The sequence below is a fragment of the Myotis yumanensis genome, unplaced genomic scaffold (genome assembly GCF_028538775.1).
Source record: "Myotis yumanensis isolate MYYU_CA2020_CCGP unplaced genomic scaffold, mMyoYum1.0.hap1 SCAF_9, whole genome shotgun sequence".
NCBI lineage: Eukaryota > Metazoa > Chordata > Mammalia > Chiroptera > Vespertilionidae > Myotis > Myotis yumanensis.
Window position 1 is genome coordinate 47,778,676 of NW_027223760.1, and position 22,869 is coordinate 47,801,544.

Below are 22,869 nucleotides of genomic sequence, written 5' to 3' on the forward strand. Positions count from 1 at the left end.
CGGGTCTCTGCTGCTTCCCTGGAGGGATACATTACTGGTAGAGGCAAAAGGTGCATGTGTGTGTGCCCAAAGGGGAGTTCCCCACTCCCCACCCCAGGGGGATCTCAGGGACCCCCTAATTTGTGTGATTGGGGGCTTTCAGGGAACCCAATAGAGGACAGACAAGGGGCAAAGCAAGGTTTTTGTTTTTCAGGCTCTGTCTCCCCTCCATAGCCCCTGCCCCTTCCTTGCCACCTGCAGTCTGGTGACTTACAGGGCTGCATTGGCTCACCCTGCATTCAACCCCTACAGCATTACCCCACTGCAGGGGAATAGTCTCCAGCCCCGTTATTCCCGGGAATGTAGTTATTAGCAGCAAAAAATTGGATGAGGAAAGGAATCTGGGCAAGGAGGAAAGGGGTCTTGCAAAGGCACACACACACACAAAATCTATAGGAGAAACCTCTAGGAGCATCTAAGATTTAGATATGAATATTCACTCGGCTTTGACATCCGTCCCGGGTTCGATAGCTCCCGGCTTCTCAGCTGCTGCTGACCAGCCGACACCTGACCATGCTCTCTTTTAAGAATTCTCTTTCAGAACATTAATTACCCTTTTGGGGGCTAAACAAGCAGAGAATTATTAAAGTCCTTTGAGTACCTCCCTAGGGTCAATTGCTGGGGGTCAAACATTGAGAATTTCCCGGTTGTAGCCCCAAATCATGGACATAACATTGAGCCGGGAGATTTTTGCCGGGTGGAGGTTGCTGCTGTGCTCTGCACCGTGTGGTAGAACTAGCACCAGGGGAGATTTTTTGGTTGGAGGTTAATCCTAGGGCACCCTACATCCCTGACCGGCCAGCAGTTACCTGAGAGCAGGATGGACTTGGTTCCATAAAGCTACTAAAGGTGTGAGGACTCAGCCCTTGACCTTAACGTAGACAAAGTTTCAAAATCAGGGAGCACACAGGCATGGGGGTATGATAAACCTTAAATGTGTGTGTATAAGCAGGAGAGACCCAGGCTGATGAAAGTGCTAATTGTGTGAGAGACATCGGAGTGAAATCTCTGGAGGCAAAAAGCTTCGGGGAAGGTGACATCCTGGCCCTGGGATGGAGGACCGGCTCCCTGGTCTCTCGATGAACTTTGTCAGCAGCCGAGGTTTATTGCACACGAAAGAGGTTTGCACCTGTTAGAAGCACTTGGCGTTTGCAGACATTTAACTCTTGCTGTCTGAACATGGTCAAAATATTGTCTATGTAGAAACGGCCTTGCAGGTTGCTCCTGGGAGCGTGGGCAGTGACCTTGGGGATGGTCTGGGAAGAGGAATCGGCAGCGTGTTTGGAAACGCAGAAGACCCGGCCGTGGGTTCTGCAATCAATTCGGTGGATACGGGTTACGCTTACAAAAAAAAAAAGAAAAGTGAAGTGGAGTAGAATAGAAAATAGCAAAGTTCATTTTTTGTGACAGTTGTGAGCCCGGTTTCTTGGAACTTGTGTTTCTGCGGTGTAGGTATAGATGTGCACCGAGATGAACAATACAGTATATTTCTTTCTGTGACTCAATCAAAAGTATCTTGACACAGCTCGGTTATAACAAGCCACGCTTCCAATAAAATACCTTGTATTTGCAAATAAATCTTTGAATGAAATTAGTTGGTCAAAGGGGTCCTTAGAAAATAAGCATCTTAACATGTGGCAGTCACACATTTGTGTTATTTTCAGGTTTCATATGAGGCTGAAAAAATTCCCCGTCTTTAGGAGACTATGCCCCTTTTCATCTTTAAAAATGTTGCCTTGGGGCAGATATTAATTTAGAGAGAATTGTATATCTTGTCTTCCACATTTGGCTACTAAAACACAGCCTTCTGATGCAAACTCCACTGCGACGCTCCAACCCCGGTCCCCGTGTCCGAGGAAGAGAATGTGAAGTTCTGCCACTAACAATGGGAAGGTTGAGTGACCTCCCAGCCCCGACTCTCCAGAGCAAGGTTTACATCTGCAAAACCAGGATTTAGACCATCTCATTTTAGCACCATTTATGATGCTAGAATCCAGTGACTTTTTGAATTGCAGTGAGTGGAAGGAAAATTGTCTGCTATTAAAAATGAACTCTGCTAAAACTTGTGCTTGTTATATATGATAATATAAAAGGAGGTCACCTTTTGGAGGGACTTAAAAAAAGTCATTTAATTCTATTTAGAAACAATATCATTTATCAGGTTTAATGAGTTACCTTGCTTTCCTTGGAAAGCAATTTTAGAGAAAAGCCAATATCCACCTCTAAGTTAACTCCCCGATCAGCAAAGTTTCCCTTACATTGAAATTCAGCTCAGTCCTTCGTACGGAACTGTTAGCAATTTAATGCATATTTAACATTACGTTATGTCACCCTGAGCTGTCCTAGCCCCGCAAAGGGGACTCAAAACATTTAAAATGCAGCCCCTACCCTCAAGAAGCCCACCATCTATTTGAGGACATTTGTTTTTTTCCTATTGTAACCTCCTTCCAAATAGACAACAGCTGGTGATTATCCTGTATATAATTACCCTTCACAGATTTACAGACCTCATCATGACAGAGAGAATAATAATCCACCCTGGTGAAAAATGAATATTTTCATCTTGAAACAATTTGAACTTCCACCTGATAGATCAAGCTCTCCTGAGGGTAGTCTCCAGCTTCTACTTTCCACCTCTTTTACAGAAATAGGGGCCGGTGCACTTGTAGGTCTCTCTTCTCTCATCATCTTTCAAAGCGTGTAACACAGTTGTGTTTCTCTACAGAATATCTCCTAGCAGGGGAAAAAAAAAACACAAACTCCACTTAAACTAGCAAGCAAGTGTCCTTCCAGATTATACGTCCATACATGACACTTGGGTTAACTGCTAACTTTATAAATAAAATAACTCCGGCCAGGAGGATATAGCAGAGGCATACGCCGGTAAGTAGCAGTGGAAACTAATTGCTCCCTCTCTGATAAAATTGGGAAATATCCAGATATTTTCCTAAGCTTCTAGAGAGAATTCTAGGTGAAAATCCAGGAGCCGGGAGAAAAACGCAGGAGCAAATTGGTGCATGCATTCATTTATTAATTCATGAAATAAATAACGACTGAGTTTTCAAAGTTTGCATTCTACTAGGAGGATGGAAACAGATAATATAATAAGAAAATAAGGTGTTAATCTCAGATAATGACAATGACATGCAACCATGGACAGAGGACGGAGAGGCAGGCATGGGTAGTGCCGTGCTAGGATGCTCGGGGAAGGTCCCCCTGGAGCTGAGATGGGAATGAGAAGGAGCCAGCCGTTCTGAGCTCCCTCGTAAAAATCTCCTACCGGGCCACTTCACCCACCGTTAAATGAAAACAAATGTCACTTGGCTCAGGTACCTACTCTTTTTTGTGATTGTGTGTATTTGTGCAAGGCTTTCTGCACTTTAGTCTGTGCTCAGGAATCAGGGAGAGGGGAGGTATTTGGTTTGCAGTAAGCGAGACAGGTAGTGGTAATTGTAAGGACTCTGGTCCATGTGCAGTTAAATTAGGAGAGAACGCTCACATCGCATTAGCTTTTCGGCTTGGGTTATCTCGGACTATGATGGCAGAGTGCTGAAATGCAAGACAATTTACAGCATTACTCAGAACTAATGTAAAACTTGTCTTTAATACCTTAGGACTCTCAGTTTTCCCTTTTTCTGATGAAAAATCAATGCCTTTATTGAACTCCGATCACCTACTATATGTTATGCATTATACTAGGCACTTTAATGTATTATCTCATTTTAAGTCTATGAAGTAGATACAGTTATTATTGCAAAGAGGCAGCGACTGGTGCTCAATGAGTTAAATGACCAGAAAAGAAGCCCAGATTATTAGGCTGCCTTTTAGAATCTCTGTTTGTATAAATATATAAAGAACCTTGATTCAGGAATTACTCAGCACAAATATGTATATGTATATATATATATATATATATATATATATATATATATATATATATATTATAGACAAAAAATAGTGAGGCGTAAGATTATTTTCATTGGCACTTCTGTACAGTTTCACGGATGTTTAAATGACAGCCAAAGAAATCTTTCAAAAAATAATTTCTGTTTCAGCCGACCAAAACCTGAACACCTCGTCATCCGAATTGCAGTGAATTTTTACCTGCCAGGCATAGAATAGTCTAATGGAGGAGTCAAACCATTTAAACAATTAATAACAATTCAAAGAACTATAGCAGAAGTGTGTTACAGTGCCCTGGGAGCTCAGAAGAGAGGGGATTAATTCTGCCTGGGAAGAGATTTGTTTTTACTAGTTATCGTCTCTCTGAAATCTAATACTTTGGCACTAACAGACTCTGGTGTGGGTGGGCGAGTGTTACAAACGTGGAGCTTTACGTGCCCCAGAAATAGAATTATCCTTTTTTTAGCATAAAATAAGAGGTGACATTTTCAATTACATGGTAAATATACCATGAATGAAATCGTATAACAGTAGAATATATTGTCCACACAACTTTCCTTTGGATATTGTGTTTTAAACACTTTATAACGTTGTTTCCAGTTCATAGTTTTAGCAAAAAGAAAAAAAAAATGATTTGGATGGTAATGTTTCATGGGCAGGGCCTTTAAAGGATGGGAAATAAAATGGAATAAGTAGAAAACACAAAGGAAAAAAACACACACATTTGAAAGGCAAAATAAAAACAGGAAGAGAAGCAATTGACCCCAACGCTAAAACTGAGGACTTACACATATGAAAATGTTTTTGTAGCCTTTGGAATCAACCAGCACTAATCTTGGCTGTCGGGAGAAGACAGAAGGAGCGAGCAGAGACTCCAGTTTACAGACGGACTGCTCTCAAGGTAGGCTTCTCCAATTCCTTAACATCCTGCGAGTCTCCATGACACGGCAGGCCCGTGGTGGGCATCTGTCAGTACTTCAGAAATTGATTTTAATTGCGTATGTTCATCAGAGAGGAAGGTGATGATGCACATGTGTTTCTAAGGGGACACTGACAAGGGACAGGAGACTTCCTGCATACAGGGAAAGAGCATGAGTAGGGGTGAGGATTGAAAGAGGGCAAGGGGCTAGGAGGGACCGGTGTTTCCTCCCTGGGGTGATGCTTAAATTGCTCTTGTCACTGTGGTTCTTCAAAATTGACTGCGGAGGACTAAATTGATTACAGATTACTATATGAAGGGGAGGGGCTGAAAACACATCTTTAGAACTTCATTAACAGCCTCTGCCACTTAGCGTCAGCTTTTACCAGCTTTCCCCTCTCTACCTCAAAGGGGGGCAGCACTTTTCCATGTCCTCTTTATTCCTGTTCTATTTAAAGAATGTTTTCACTCTGTTATTGTTTCTTTCAAATGTCTGTTCATATTCCACCTCATTTTTAACCCTTTTTCTGACATTCTTTTCCCATCTACGCAGCGTTTCTCCCCCTACCATTGCAGCCTGCTTTCTGCTTTCTCGGAAAGAATACCTGTTTTTGTTTCTGTGGCTCAGTGATGAACCTGCTAGATTCTTAGCTTTCTGAAAACAGCTCCATACTATTATTTAACAGGAAATGTTGTTTCTTATGCGTTGGAGTCGAGCTCTTAAATAAAAGAAGTAGACAAACAAACACCCACTGCGTTTATGCAGAATGATAGATTTGATGAAAGGATTTAAAGCATTGCTCCTCACATTTTAAAGTGCTGCAGATCACCTGCATATCGAGTTTAAAAGCTGATTCTGATGGATCAGATCAGGGGCAAAGCCTGGGACTCTGCATTTCCAACAAGTTCCTTTTTGAGCATGATTTTGCAGAATCATTCCTTCAAATATGTATTTCATCTTATAAATATTATCCTTTTAAAATTTAGAAATAGTCTTTATCTATAAACTGCATTACTGCATGGCCAGAGGAAAGACCACGAATTCTGGTCCTTTTGATCTGCACAGTATCTTAGCAATTGTCCGTGGTGGAGATATTGAGGACAGTGGTCCTGGGAGGGGAATTGTTGTTGATGGGGACATGAAGACATGCCCCTTGCGTAGCAGGAAGTTGGGAAAGAATTTTATTCTTGGATTTTATGCACATCAGTTATTTTTCCTGGAAGGATAGTTGGTTAAAGAAAACTAGTCTTCCTTCGAGGCCAAAGGGAGTGTCGGTGGTGGAAATGCTTGTTGTTAGGGGTGATGCTGGTGACGGTAGTGTTGGTATCTGGGTGATTTGGTGGTGATGCTAATTATGACAGTGATGATAGTGTCGGAGGAGGTAGGTGTGGTAGTCAGAACAGTGAGGGTGATTGCTCTGGTTGTTCTGGTGGCACCGTGGTGGTGGTCGACATGTGGATAAAGGTGGTAGTAATGGTAGTTTTAGCAGTTTATGCTGCCAAGATTGGTTTTCGATCCTGGTTCAAGCCATTTAACCTCTCGGTGTAGTTGGGCAGATTCCTTAATGTCTCTGAGTCTCAGTTTTCTCATTTGAAAAATGGGATAATAAAATACTTAGCGATGAGTATGCTGTGAGGGTTAATTGAAATACAGTATGTGAAGCCCTTAACACAGTGTAAGGCACACAGCTGCTGTTTAATAAATGTGTTTGAGTATTTATTGGTAAAACTGATTTTAATTCATTCCTTTTTTTAGAGGTAAAATTATATTTCACTGTTAAAGCTTTTTTATTGTCTTTACATTTTTAGAGCATTTTCAGATTCAAAATTGAGAGGAAGGTTCAGAGATTTCCCATATACTCCCTGTCTGCACACATACATAGCCTCTTCTAGCAGCAGTATCCCTCACCAGGATGTCAATTCATTCTTAACTTGTAAGTGTGCAGCTAGGTAGAATGCAGACTTTTTAATTTTGTTTATGTTTTCTTTCTGTCTGTCTTTCTTTCCTGAACTCATCCTTATTTGCTCAGAATGAGAAGCCATAGATTTGACATTAAACTTTGGATGGGAAATGAATAAAGTCAGTTCAATCATATCCTACTTAAAAATTCCTCTCTATAATTTTAACTTTTTAGAAATTGACACTTCTAGAATATAGCGATATATCTTTCCATCCAATATATCTTTAACAATCCTATAAACTGGGAGGTCAGAGCCAGTGTTCTAATAAATGGATATGTTATTTTCTATACATTTTCTTATATTTTAATCCAGGATCTTCTTTCAGTACCATCCTCCTCCTGTCCACGAAGGGAGTGATCAGAAAATGTGAACAAGTTGAATATTGGCTGTAGACATACAAAATTCCCTCTTTGAAAACTTTAAAAAAAAAAAATCCAAACTTCCTGGCCAAGTATTCAAGATCTTCCCAACTTGTAACTACCTTTGTAGCCAATTATTGTCCAGTTATCACCTGAGCATGACATGTTTGTGTCACACTAGGCTGTTCTTCCATTGGTAGTAATAGCTTCGATGTATTAGGGACCCACCACGTGCCAGACAGTGTGCAGCCTTTTACAAGCACTATCTTATTTAATCTCACTTTAACCCCGAAAGGAGCATGTTATTATTCTTAATTATCACTGTCACAAAATAAATAAATGTTTCAACTCTTGTATTTATATTCAAAGACCTGCTCTTTGCAGAATCATGTGTAGCCTCCCTCAAACTCTCTTGCTCACCTGCTTCTCTGCTTTTGTTCTTGGTGAGTTTCCATGCTGGAAAGTTATCTTCTTGAAAATTGTTATTTCTTGTAAAATCCTAAAAATCTTTCAAGGCTCTACCCAAGTGGTATTGACTGGGGAGTGCCTGAATTTGAGTCCTAGTCTTGTGACGTTAGGCAGTTCACTTTCTCTGTACTTCAGCTCCTTAGCTGAAAAATGGGAGTGATCATAATTGTATTCTCAGGTTTATGTGAGGATTAACTATATGTATGCCTTTATTCATTCATTCTCTCTCTCTCTCTCTCTCTCTCTCACACACACACACACACACAAACACACACACAAAATCTTTATCTTTGTGGCTATGAAGAAGTTAAATCAGTTCCTGCACAAAACACTATATCAGTATTTGTCGTAAAAGCAGAAGTTACCTTAGCGATCATCTGGGAAAATCCTTCTAATTGGAAAATGATGAATCTGAAACTCATAAGGCTTTGTAACTCTGTCCTGTGTCACATAGTTGCTGGGACAGCCAGCTCTAGAATTCAGGATTTTCACTTCTTTTACATTTTTACATTGGAATAGGCTACCCTGTAAAACCTTTCTTAACTTGCCTCTGAACTTCCTTGTACTTTGTTCTTCTCAGACAAGGAACATTGCATTGTATCTCTCTGGGTATGTCTTTTCCCTCCAACTCAATTGTGATGTCTTTGGGTGCTGGGCGGCTTCCGCATTCATCTTTGTTTCCCACACAACACTGATGCTCACCGTGTGCACTCACATAGCATTTCATGAATTGATTGAACATCTGCTATTACAATGATAGGAATTGATTATTCATCTGCGAGAAATTGAAATCCAGGTGCTTTCCCATCAATTTTCAGTCCTCTCAGCAGCTCTGTGGGATGGGTACAGTTACACAGAGGAGGAGATAGAGGTTCAATGGCTCAGAGAATAGACTAGAAGGTTAATTGCACAGGTGATCTAAAACCAACCAAAGTGAAATTGAACAGTGTGTTATTTGTGTTTTGGGCAGCTAAATCTTCATTGTCTTCTTTTAATTTAAACAAATGAGAACTGTTGATCTATTATTTGCTTTTAATGTCTGTGCTGTGTTGATTTTCCTCATATTTTCCATTCTCTGTGTTTTCTTTATTTAATAGAGATTTTTGGGAACTCGAATTATATGTTTTTCAGTTTCCAAAAGTAAAGTTTGTTGTAGAATATTTAGAAAACAAAAAGGAAGAAATAAATCACCTATGACTTCACCAGTCAGAGATAAGCAACATTAAAATTCTGGTTCTTTTCTTCCCCAGTTTTGCTGTGTTAGAAATATTAATTGTATCTTCTTATCTTTCTCTTATTTTAAATTACATTTAAATTGAAATTATAGTTTTCTTTGCAACCTACCTCTGTCAGTCATCATCTAGAACCTAGAAAAGGTAAGTTGCACATACACTTAGGGGGGCATATGATAAGAATTTCAAAGTATAGGTTGCATGATTTTCATGCATCAGGAAAACTCTTTGCAGCTTTTACCCAGCCTGGAACCTGTTTTCTTCCAGGCACAACTACAACAGCACAAATAACATCAACCACTGTTACAGCGGTGCCTGTGTAGAAACAATGCTTGTCAGTGCAGTAAAGAAAGTTTTTTACCCAGAGTAAGAGGCACAGCACAGCCAGCATGGCTCAGTGGTTGAGTGTCGACCAGGTTGCGGGCTCAGTCCCCGTGTGGGGCGTGCAGGAGGCAGCCAATCAGTATTTCTCTCTGATCATTGATGTTTCTATTTCTCTCTCCCTGTCCCTTCCTCTCTGAAATCAATAAAAATATATATATATATATATTTTAAAAAAACAGGCACAAATATTTAGAACAAAGCACATTGAAATTTTTAGCATTTGCATGCACCTGCTTTGGCATTAGTATAAATCAAAATTAGGTAAATGAAAGGGATAAAGTGTATGTACAGCATTTTAAGTCTATGCTTTGAACAATTGTAGAGAGGCAATTGATACTTCTTGACATACTGTATAACTTCCTAATGTAGGTGTGTAAAGATGATCCTCCCCCAGCAGGTTCCATGATGAAGAGAAGTGAGCAATGCAGAATCTGAATAAGGAAGGAGGAGACTCTGTTGGACAAGAATATTGATGCTAGGTGGGCCTGAGGGTTTTGTCTATTGCTTCCTGAGTAGGCCTGCAAGTTATATTAGTAGGAATTAGGTATGGCTGCAAGAACCCAAAAAACCGTGGATTCATAATATTAAACTTTAGGTCTCTAGTCAAGAAATAGATTGAGATGGGCATTTGAGGAATAATGTGGCTAATAGGATATGTTTCTACTGAGTCCCTAAAGACCTGGGCTCCTTCCATCTTGTTGCTCTTCCGTTCCTAGAATGAGGCTCATGTGAGCTAAGACAGAGTTCCAGTGACTGCAACCACATTTCAAACAACAGGATGCAGGAAGCAACAATAAAGCATCAAAGGATTTATGCCAGCTTTCTTTTAAGGAAAGTTCACAGAAGCTGCCAAGTGACCAATGTGCTTATAGCTCATTGGCACAATGAGTATGTGAAAATATTATGGGAAAATCAATTTTCATTCCAGCCTGGCATGTGCTAAAAATTGTATCAATATAAAAGCAGGGGAGGATGGATGGACAATTTTGATCTTTTCTAGAAAAGTTATTTAGAAGAACCACAATGAGTTTTTTTATAGCTTATTCTATATATAATTGTGTTTCAGGTAATTCTTTAATAAAATAAAGAGTTCAGTCTAGACTGTGTAGTACAGGGTTCAGCAAACAACAACCTGTGGGCCAAATCTGGTATGCCGTCTGTACTTGTCAATAAAGTTATACGGGAATACAGCCATGCTCATTCATCTGTATATTGTGGATGGCCACTTTTGCACTACAAAAGCAGAGTTGAATAGTTACAAATATTTACTATCTTGCCTTTTCTAAAAATTTGCCAATTTCTGCTCTAGGTTTTAAAGTATGGTTTCACAAATTTTAATGAATCCTTTATTTTGTAATTGTCAAGTCCCTAGGTAAAAGAAACCCTTTATATTATTAGTAATATTTAGGTGCACCCATAAATCAGATATACTACTCTTTGTATTACCATTTAGATGGGGAGGGGGGGGGAGATGGAAGTGAGACTTAGGAAATATTGATATAGTTTTATTTCTTTAAAAAATCCAGAACTAAATTGTGACAAAATATTCACACTTGTCAAATCCGGGTGATGGGTAGATGGAAGGCTGTTAAGTCATCTTCTGTATTTCTCTGGTATGTTTAAAATATTCAATAATTAATTAATTGAAAAATATTTTTAAAGGGAAACCATTACAGCCCTCCCTTAGAGCAAGTTGTACTCGAGTTTTGGTGTGATTCCAATTTGGATGTCTAAGAGGAGCCCCGAGAGAGCGGTACCAGGAGCAGTGTGACTCCCATCAGTGGAGTGTGATAGTTTTGGTGATTGAAACTCCAGAGTCGTATCCGCAGTTCCAGAGCTGGTGCACATCTGTAAAATGTGTCTGCTTCTGCTGCTGTTCTCCAAAAATAGCACCTGCATCCAAAACAGAGAGGAGGGCCAATGTCTCCTAGAACGAGAACATGCTGGGTTGGCATTGGCCCACTTTTGAGATGAGCATGGCTGATGTAATCAGGGCTCTGCATTGTTTTGTTGGCACCAAATGCAGATCATTTACTCATAGTAGGATACATTATTTAGGAAGACCAAAAACCATGCTATAGACTCTTCTAATATTTATTTCTTTTAAAAAGAGGTCTTTTTAATCTGTAAGCATGTAGACATGTGAAAGAAAAAAATAACTCTCTAAATTACTCAAGATTTACCCCTTTGGAGGCAATAGATTGAGTCTCGTTGTTTCTTTGCGAGAGCCTTCTGATATTAAAGAAGTGATGTTGCCATGTATTTTAATAGGGAGAGAAATTTGAAAACTTCTACTGCTCTAAAAATCAGATCTAGTCAGCCTTTAACACATATACATACACATAGACAAAGCTGCTTCTCTGCCAAGATTGGATAGCTTTACCAAATGCAAATTTAATTAACTGAAAGAGAGAGTTAAACTTTAATAAACAATCAGGGTGATTATTAAGCACTATGGTGCCCTTACAATGTGCTGTGTACATGCAATAGAGTACCAGTACCTTCTGGTTTGATTCCCCGAGCATTTCAAGTCATTACCTTTTGAGAATAAAACTAAAGTAACGGATAATTTTTTTTTCAGGGGGAAAGATGAATGTATAAAACAAAAACAACCTTTATTTGGGTAACATGATAATACATTTTATATCAATTCAGAAAAACCAAACACTTACTATATACAAGAAAGGGTGTAATATTAAGGATAGAAAAATGGATAAATAACCCTGGCAGGTGTGGCTCAGTTGGTTGGAGTGTCATCCCATACACCAAAAAGGTGGTGGGTTTGATTCGCAGTCAGGGCACATACCGAGATTGTGGCTTTAAACCCAGGTCAGTGGCATGCGGAAGGCAATGTTTCTCTCTCTCTCTCCCTCCCTTCCTCTCTCGATAAGATCAATGGGGGGAAGAAAGACAGAGAATTGATTAAAATATTTTTTAAAAAATGGATAAATTATCATCTCCTCAAAGAACTCAAAAGCCTAGTGGTGGGAAGGGAAGTAAAAAAATTAAGTACCACACAAAATATAATTGCTTTAATAGTAGTGTGTACTAAATGTTTTAAGAGCACAAAGAAGAGAGAACAATTTATTTTGACAGGGAAGCACAAAGAAGGTGCCAGCGATGTACACATACAGGTGACATGCACAGGCAGAGAAGGAAGGTAAAGAGGGCATCTCAGGCGGAGGAAAGAGCACCGGGCAAGGCATACAGGCCCCAAGTGCCTGTCATGTTCGAAGAAAGGTGAATTGCTTCATGTCACTGGAGTCTAAGGTCAAGGGAAATAAATGACAGGAGGTGAAACTGTAAAGGTGGTTAGGCTTTTAAGGAGAGCGTAAGTATCCTCAGAGATGAATTTTAGAAAAGAAATCATCTTCAATTAAAGGGGAAAGGGACAGGAAGGGTGGAGACCACTTGGAAGGATGTCCAGTGGTCCTCGTGAAAGATGTGGGTACTGGTAGCTAGTTTAGATCATTAGCAGAGAAAATAAGGAGGAGATAAATAAAAGGAAGCTTGCAGAGGTAAGTCCTTTTGGGGATGAGAGAGTGTAGGTAAAAATGGGTAGTAAAGTAAATGGTATTAACCAAGGCGGAGAACATGTGAGTTGGGGGCAAGATAGTTATTTTTCGTTTTCAATGTCTTTGGGTGACTGATGACTATTTGATGTCCATATGAGAATGACAGTATTCAGACCTGGAATTCAGGACAGAAGTGAGACCTGAGATAAACATTGGGGATTCATCTGTAAATAAGCACGATGGGGGTCTTGCGGCGAGAGAAATTACTATGGAATAAGATGTAAAACGAGATAAAATGAGGGTGGAAGTGACACTTTCTGATGAGTGTGAAACTTTCCATGGACCTGTTCCTTTTGAAGAAAGGAGGCTGCTTGTGCAGTTCCCATCTTCACTCCCCCACAGAAACTGGGCTTGATTGTCTACATCCTCTCTCTCATTAATTATTATTTTTTCATTCTCCCAGTTAACAAGAAAAGTGTTAAAGTATGTGTGGTGTCCCCCTCAGTATTATTCTGTGGTCTTCTTTTCCCTCTTCTCCTGCCTTCTGAAAGTACCCTATCCTGTGATCAGTACCTCCTGATGTCTTCTCTCAGTCTGGAATTAGGCTGATTAAAGTGAAGAACTCTAAAAAGATGATGAACCAGAAAAATCATAGCCAATTTTAGTGAAAAATTGGGAAGAGATTTTAGCAAGCATATTTATGACTCTTCCAATCTGCTATATTTTTTATTATTAATGTAATGTACATAGGACTATCATTAACTTATATTTAAGAATTATATTACCTTTCAAAATAGCACATTTTCTTCAACAATATAATTTAATGGAAAAGTATAGATACTTAAGGGAATATTGGAGATTAACATGAAGTCCTGCATTTCTGTTGATTTGATAATTTTCCTTTTATCAGAAGAACATTAATTATTTATAGAAATAGCCCAAACACTTTATTGTCCTTGTTGCTTATGCTCTGCGTGTGAAATACTGGAAATGTTGAAGAAATTAAAGGTGATTTTTTTCTGTTATTAACTTTGAGTCATTTCTCTTAGGTCAGCTTTAAGATAATTATATTTAATGCTCATGGGCCAAACTCAGCTACAAACTCCATTAAGTTTCAAATTACTGGAATTATTTACATATCATTTACTTTAAGATAATCTAACATTTAACAACAACCTAAATCTAATTAGTAAGATGTTGTTTAGGATCAGATTTGGCCATATAAAATGGGAAAATCCAAAGTCATAGGAGGTTAAAATAAAAGGAAAGTCTTAACTCACTCATTAAGGAGTCTAGAGATAGCTATTGTGATGACTCTAGGATTATCAAAATCCAGCCCCCCTTTATCTTGCTTCTCTGCCATCCCTAGAGTCTTCAGGTCAAACTACACTTTTTTAGAAGTCTCACAAGTCTTCTGCTTAGCATCTCACTGATTTGAGCTATACCTTTTCACAAAAAAATGTGTAAAATGTCATTTTTTTAGTTAGTAACATTGTCACCCAAATAAAATTGGGTTCTGATACTAAGGGTAAGTGAACAGAAGGGGTTTTGAGGAAGAAAATTAGCAATGACTATGGATAAGTAGATTAATTTCTCGCCCCTAGATTTTTTTTTAATTTGGAAAATGAAACTGAGTTGCTGAGAGAATTAACCAAGATATCAAAAGGAACTGTAATGTTTAGTACTTCCCTTTCCCAATCATTGCTGTGATTACCTTCAGAGCAGGTACAATGTCTTATTTAATGACATATATAAGACAATGTCCTCTATGAAGTCAAGAAGACTTCCTGGTAATTGAGTAGGCTCTTCATGAATGGCTACTGTATGAAGGAAACTTATTTCTTCACATATCCTTTTGTACATGGGCATGCTGGTACTTAGGGGCATACCTGGCTAGTGGATCAAGACATGACACTGGCATTAAGAAATCATGATTGAAATGTGAGTCCTGCAACTTGCAGCCTGTATGACCTTAGGCAAGTCATTACATCTATATCAATCTCAACTGGAATGATAACACTTGACTTCAAGTTTTTCTGGGAGAAGATATATGCAAGAATAACTTTATATTTTACTATTCTGAGGTAGTGCTCTGAAAAAAAATGTACTTTTTGACAAAATAAAAATATTAGCTTTATCTTTGACTATTTTGAAACTTTGTATGTTGAGTTGATAATTAATGATAATGATGATGAGGATGAGGATAATAATCTGCTAGGCATTGTGTCAATAACTCAACATATTTCAATAAATATATATAATTTTATTATATATTGAATTAATAAATAATGCTTCCAAATGCTCTTAATTGCTGGAAGTCTGTTAGATGTTTCTTGCATTCTTTTACCTTAAATCTTCCTAAAAACCCCAGGACTTACACAGTAATAACAGAGTAAAATTTCAATTTTATTTTTACTGAGAGATAACAGGGGATACATCAGTTTTGTTGCTGCTTCTTGGTTCACCTAATGGCACTGTTGAAAATAGGTTACATGCAAGACTAAGAATGCTAGCTCAACTCTGTAGAGATGCCCTTGCCAGCTCCATAGTCACCACAGTATCAAGCAAACAGAATAATTGATACTGTTTCCCAAAGCAGGCTGGCCGGGTCCCAAAGTGCTTCCAGTCCCAGACTCACTCACTGGACTATAACCAGCCCTTGTTTGTTGCCGGTAAACATGAGGCTCCCTGTCAACAAACCGAACTGCACTTTCCCACTTGGTTCATTCCCTGTGGGACCTTAGGAGCTCACTCCTGAAGGTGGACCTGAGAGACAGCACCTCAGGCTGTTCTGCCAGGTTTCCTTAATTTAGATTATTGGAGAGCAGAGGTTAGATTCTCACTCAGGTTCTTTCATTTCTTCTGTTTATTGTTTATTCTTTGCATTGGTGAATTTTGTATACCAGGGACGTCAGAAAAGACAGCCTGGATTGATTAAAAAAAAATTTATTTTACACCTTTTCCACAGAAACTTGCCCTGCAAATATATGCCTAATTATAACCTTTTGTTTGCATAACAAAGGTTTGTTCTAGTGGCTTCTTTCAGAACCAAGATCTTATCATGATCATATCAATGCTGCCAGTTTAATTACACATGGCCTCTACTGGCATAATTTGTATGCTTTTTTTGACACACAAATACATTGATAATCTATAATAATAAAAGCATGATATGCTAATTAGACCTGATGTCCTTCCGGACGAAGCTGGGGCTGTGAGGGAAGCCCGGGTCCCGGGTGCCAGAGGGAAGCTGGTGCTGGCAGCCAGGGGAAGGAAGGCCTACTCTTGCATGAATTTCATGCATCGGGCCTCTAGCAGTATTATAATTTTCTATACTATTTTTATAGAGTAACGAAATTGGGAGTTTTACTAAACATAAAATTTATAATTTATACAGAATTGTTATGCTTTTCCATTAATCATAAATAAAATACATAACAGTATTGTCACACACTATTTGATCCCAAGCTTGAACATGTGTTTGTAACATGGACACTTGAATAGGTTGCAATATACTGGCCATCCTGTGGCTGACTGATGATGAGTTTCTGACATGTCCAGATGCTAGAATAACACACTCTGTTTCGAGCAGCTTCATAGTTTATATGGGTATGTCCTGAGGGTTGGTTAGTGGACCAGCCAGAGGATATTCTCATGAGCAACCAAGGAGCCCAGTGGAGATACAATAAGTGCCCGCTCTGGGGGCTGACAGCCAGCCCCAATCAGCGCTCCCTGATTCCCAGAAGGCATGGGAAATATTTTCACACCATTTTTTATTACATGAGGAAAGCACCCTTTCATTTCGTCATGGTGAAGTGATACTCAGATGGTCTAGCTAGCTCCCTCAGGCTCAATGCCAGAGTTCCAAAGTAAGAAGAGATTATGTAGATCAGCGGTTCTCAACCTGTGGGTCGCGACCCCTTTGGGGGTCGAATGACCCTTTTATAGGGGTCGCCTAAGACCATCGGAACACACATATATAATTACATATTGTTTTTGTGATTAATCACTATGCTTTAATTATGTTCAATTTGTAACAATGAACATACATCCTGCATATCAGATATTTACATTATGATTCATAACAGTAGCAAAATTATAGTTATGAAGTAGCAACGAAAATAATTTTATGGTTTGGGGTCACCACAACATGAGGAACTGTATTAAAGGGTTGCGGCATTAGGAAGGTTGAGAACCACTGATGTAGATGGTCAAACAGCAGATGTCGCTGATATTCCTGTACAAAACCGAGGGCTTGGAACAATATTATCTTGTGAATTCAGTTCCAGGACAGTTGAAGTGAATAGGAAAATCATCTGTTCAGTGATGCAGGTAGGAGTAGAGCATTTCAGAATAGCTTCATTGGGCAACTACGATGGGTGCAGCATATAGAGTTTCTCTAAGATGCTCGGAGCTGTTGGAGCAATGAGCACTGGGTCTCAGTACTGTGTTTTGAATGTGAAGAAGGTAGCAGTTTTGAACTACAAAATGAATCTCTCCTGTATACTCAGCTTTGAATTAGAGAGAAAGAACGGAAGTTCTCATAATCCACAATGTTAAAATAAGAGACAAACAGACAGACTATAATATTACCAGGCTGGTAGCCAGGAAAAGACAGTAAGTAAATATTCTTCATTTCACTCCCTTGTAGCCATCAGGTCTAAAGAATTTGCTGGTGGCACTTAATAGTACTTCATTATTCTCAGGATTCTTTTCTGTTAGAAATACTATAGTGAGGTGGTTGGGATTGAACGTTCTGGTGTTAGCCTACCTACATTTGCCTCCTCACATTTTTTTTGTGATCATCACCAACACATTTAAATTCTTTAAGCCTCTGTTTTCTTATCTGTAAAATAGGAATGATAATAGTACTGCCCTCACAGGCATTTTTAATGAAAATTAAATGAGATAATCATATAATTAATTTGGCATATAGCAGGCACTCAATGCATAATTTTAATATATAATATTCACTTCTCTAGCCTGACTAGAGTTTTTGCTTTTTAAAGTTCTTTTCACACCAAACAGAAGATTTTGTTAAGCTGTCACAACAGTGATAACTCTTGGGTCTTTTTTTTATTCTTCCTTCTCCAAGTGGTTAAATTATTTCACAGCTTATCAGCTGTGATCCAGTTCCACAGTTCATACTCAGACAAAACTGCTTCCTGAAATAATGGGAGTTGGGTACAGAAACTACAAAACCAGGACAAAGGATGTTAAATTGCTATTTCCAATGTGCCTTACTGTGAACTTGACACTATGGAATTTTGCTTGCTATGACAGTGCTCGATTCCTGCTCGGAATAATTCTGCATTTCCTCACATCCCTCAGAACGTTCTCCTGACAATTTGACAATCAGATAGGCTGATGTCATTGTATTCCTTTTTTAACTTGATCCCCCAATTAATGCAAGCCAACAATTCCCACATTTTCCTTAATAATTGTATATTAATTTTTTTTTAAAAAAAAATCAGTGGTCAATTAAACCAACTAACATCTGAACACTACTCCTGCCTTCTTTCTTGAAAGCCTCAAAGACATCAGTAACCCCACCTGCATCACTAAGGTGATTTTTCCGAGCACTTTCCAGACTCTGTTTTGTGCATCTGGGATTAATGAATGAGGAGGTATTTCGGCTCCTCTGAACTCTCTTGTATAGCAAACTACTTCAAAATTTAGCAGCATGAATCAACAAACTTTTATCATCTCAGAGTTTCTGAGAAGTCGGAATCTGGGAATGGCTAAACTGGATGGTTCTGGTTCAGAGTTTCTCCCAGGGTTGCACTCAAAGTATCAGGTGGGGCTATAGTTATTTGAAGGCTTGCTGGGGGCTGGGAGAATCTGCTTCCATGATGGTCACTCACATAGTTGTTGGCCGAGTGCTCAATTCTCATCCCTTGGACCTTTCTATAGAGCTCCTTGATTGTCCTTATGACATGAAACTTCCTTCAAGTGTGTGATCCAAGAGGAAGCCAAAGTGCCTTTTATGTCCTGCTCTTGTACATCACAAAGACACACACTGTCAGAAGTGAGTCGCTAAATTCAGACCATACTCAAGAAGAGGGAAATGAAACTCTGCCACTTGAAGGAAGTGCTATTGAAGAATTTGTAGACATATTCTAAAACCACTATACCCTCAATGCCTTGATAATCCCTCCAGAAGTTTCTGCAATCAGTCAAAATACAATGCTATGTGACTCTAAAGTCCCATCAAGTCAAGAATTTGCCATCTCTTTTATTTCCTATCTTGACTAATTTCTTGTTGTTCAGTCACACTCACCAGACAGTGTTATACATTGTGATATGGATAATATAAGTCTAATAATGCAATCAATTTCCTTAATGGTCAAGAAAAATGCTTATTTCCACAGAGAAGGGCAAATTAACTTTCTTACTTTTTTTTCTGCTAAGGTGAAATTATTTGCTCACCAATGGATCGTGTTTTTTCTTACAACAGAACGATAATTCAAAGGCCTACCATTTAACGTTTCTTCTTATTCTTTTTGGCCCTGCCTAAAGGAGTCTCTCTCACTCAAGTGAATGAGTGTGTGTTTGTGCACATACTATGGGTTTAGCCCAAGTCATTTTGCACAGAACTACTAATATGCTTTCTTTACTAAAGAGGGATTATTCTTCAGACAAAGGAGGTGTATTGTTATGTTGATGGTCCCCGATGAGTCATGCCTCTTAACCAGTCACTCCCTTGTGTGCTCCTCTCCATATTGATTCTGGGGTTGTCTTTGGGACTTATTTTGTCCACTAAGTACCAGCATATGCACTTCAAGCAGAGATTTGAGGAGCATTTGTGCATTGGGCCATAACATCTTAAAACCTAGCCCCTGAGTGAGAACATCTGAATTAGACACAAGAAAAGGTCATGTGTGAAGGAATTGAGGAGCCTCTACTGGAAGCCCGGGCCAACCGCTGTACACGTGAGTGAGGCCGGTTGGGACCACCTAGATCTTGGCCCACCTGCTAACTGGCTACAAACACATGAATGAGCCCCGCTGTCATTGCACGGAATAGAAACAAGCTGTCTGCCCCAGAGAGCCCTGCCTAGACTGCCAAACCAGAGTCATGAGCAAATAGAAGTTGTTTGGGGTTTGTTGGTTGTGCAGCAATAGTTAACTAATGTGACCAGTTTCTCATATATTCTTTTTGAGGTTCCAGAATGTCAACACAACACGGGACTATAGCATTGGAATAATACTTATGGGACTATAAATAAAAATATTGCCAGAATCCAATAAGGCCCCCAAATCTAAAAGGAGCAACTTAGACTAAAAATACCGATTCTCTTAGACAATAATAATTCCCAAACAAAGCAATTTCTCCGAATAATTTCTTATTAAAATCTAGGTCCAGATGAAGTTGCTAGCTAATGAGCATTAGCATTATTTGAGGAAACAAGTAGACAGGGGAAATACAGAGGGAAAAAATATAGAGAGAGAGCGATGAAGTCTCATGGTTTCAGCTTTTCCAGATGATCACTCAATCTTCTAAATGTGAAGAGACATGAGTGAAATCTCACAAGAAGAGGTTAATTGTGCGGTAGTCTTCCGTTCCCTACTATCTTTTGGAACCCTAACGGAGCTTGTCAAGTGCCCGCTGCCAGAAGAGGTGCTTTCTGATGCTGCCCTCAGGAGACTGGCTCCTCAGGAGCAAATAAGAAGCATTGTATCCTGTGCCCAGGTCTCATGCTCTAATGCTACTCCTTCGCATCTCCTAAGCTCCTACCTTCTCATTTCCTGGCTGTGAATGAACTTTACTACTTTAGCACATACTAGGTGCTCAATAAATATTTATTGAGTAAATAAAAAGAAGCCGTTTTTATTAGAACACAATATTATTTTTCTACTACATCTTTTTTTCCTTCTAATTGGAACACAGCCTGACTTCCCACCCATAGATATGAAAGTTCTCACTACTGATTTGGTTTAAAAATAACAATAAATAGGGACAGTCAATGGCCATGTCTCTATTTAGGATTGAGGCTTCCTTGGTCATAGAAACAAATTCCAGCCTTTGATACCCACTGAGGGTTTAGCAAGAGCTCTGCTGACTCCTTGTGAGATTCAGGCCATAAGAAAGACCGTCTTTCCCTTTGGTCTGAGGCCTAAGAATAAGTCTTCTCTATTCACCCAAACAAATCTTAGTTCTGGCCATGGCCAGATGCCTGTTCCCTTCAGGGGTCTCTCATTCGGCAGGTTTCTAAATAGTATTATATCAATTATCCAGAATTTTCTGGATCCCTGGTGCCATTAATAGCAAAGTGCACTTTCATTTTGAGGTTTCAAAGGAAGAGCCCGCATTTGATACAGGACTCTGTCCACATTGTAACTTGTTCTCCAAATGTCCGTTCCTAAGCCTTTACTTGCTGGCTTGCTGAACCGATGTCAGATGCATAATGGTCAGGCTAAATGCAAAACATAGTATTTTTAGTTCAAATACCCCTAGTCTGCATTTGGCTCCCAAAGAAATCCATGCACAAAGGAGACAAACTAGGTAATGCAATATTTTATATCAACTGGGTTTTTGTCTCAAAATCCAAGAATTCTGGGTGTGCTGTGTGAAAGAGTCCTTTTTCTTAATTCTTTTGGCCATATAGCTTCAACCTAAAGCGGGCTAAGGGTCCTATTTTAGTCATTTCCTCCATCTCCCCAAATTTTACCACTCCGGTGTGCTGAATGGCCACTGTTACTGCCTCTAAAAAAGACAAATTGGGTAAAGTAGAATTTTATTTTTTTAAATATATTTTTATTGCTTTCAGTGAGGAAAGGAGGGGCAGAGAGATAGAAACATCAATGAAGAGAGAGAATCATTGATTGGCTGCCTTCTGCATGCCCACTACTGAGGATCGAGCCTGTAACCTGGGCATGTACCATGACCGGGAATCAAACCATGACCTCCTGGTTCATAGGTCCATGCTCAAATACTGAGCCACAACTTCTGGGCAAAATAAGGCTTTAGAATTTATTCTAATACCTACTGACTTGGACTTTCTTAGATTCTAACAGGCCTTCTTAGAGTTCACGTGAAAGTGTCTGAATAGAGCTGCTCACCATGAATCATTTGTGGCAAATGGCACATGGATATTAATGCCTCCTGCCCTCTCAATGGATGCCTTTACATGATACTAGGAAAATGAGCAAAACTTATAAAATTAAAAACAGCCATTTTAACAAGTAGCAAACTCAGGTATCCTATCAAGCTTATATCATAAATATTTGCTAATGATTAAAGGCAAAGTTTTGCAGTTGGGAGGTTTTTAATTCTAATTTTTGCTCTGGCATTCAAAGATTAATAATATAGACCTGTAGTATTTGGAACCAAGTCACACATGACTTGAAATGTCTATATGAGAAATGATGCAGGGTCTCTTTTAAGACTAAAGCAATTAAGTTTGTTTTCAATATCCAGTTAACTCTATGACTCTCAATATTACTATTGGGAAGATCTAACTTCAGCAATAATTGCTAATGCTATCTTTAACTAAAGATTGCCTATTTTATGCTAAAAAGGAAATTAATGGTGCTACTATAAGTGCACGCACAAGCATGCACACACACACACACACACACACGACCATGGATATAAATTTAAAGTATAAATTCACATCAAATACATATTTTTATTATCCAGATTAATTTTACTTATGTCTTTGTTTCTAGAAACAGTAATTATACATCTAAAAATCCCAATATTACTATAATAACAAGTAGCTTTTATTCAAATGTATAAAAAAAATTTGGATGTGAAAGGATATAAGATAAAGAGCAAGTCACTTGTTGAATAAGTAATTATTTAAAATGTGCTTTGGGTTGATTTGAACAAATTATAGCCTATTTAAATATAAAAATTTAATTGCAAGTCAACCATAATTCTGAGATAATCTACTAAAATAGTTTTAAAAAAACAGCAAAATTATCTGTTTGTTTCTGCATCTTGCTGAGAGATGAGGGTACATTCATATAGAGATATCGCTATACATGCCTTCTTTTTCATACTTTTCTATTTTATGTCCAAGTGAACATAAAACGTTGCGCAACAAAATGATCCTAGTGTTCGCATAGCTATTTTCAGTTCAT

The 22,869-nt window shown here is 38.8% G+C and overlaps 1 protein-coding gene across 1 annotated transcript in view; it reads left to right on the forward strand.

Annotated features, from left to right (window-relative positions):
* The window catches only part of LOC139016002 (probable serine/threonine-protein kinase kinX), a 177,626-nt gene that overhangs the window by 679 nt on the left and 154,078 nt on the right, over positions 1-22,869 (forward strand). The window contains exon 2 of the mRNA XM_070423534.1: positions 4,753-4,843. The gene's annotated coding sequence lies outside the window, so the exon portion shown is untranslated. The remainder of the gene's footprint in view (positions 1-4,752; positions 4,844-22,869) is intronic.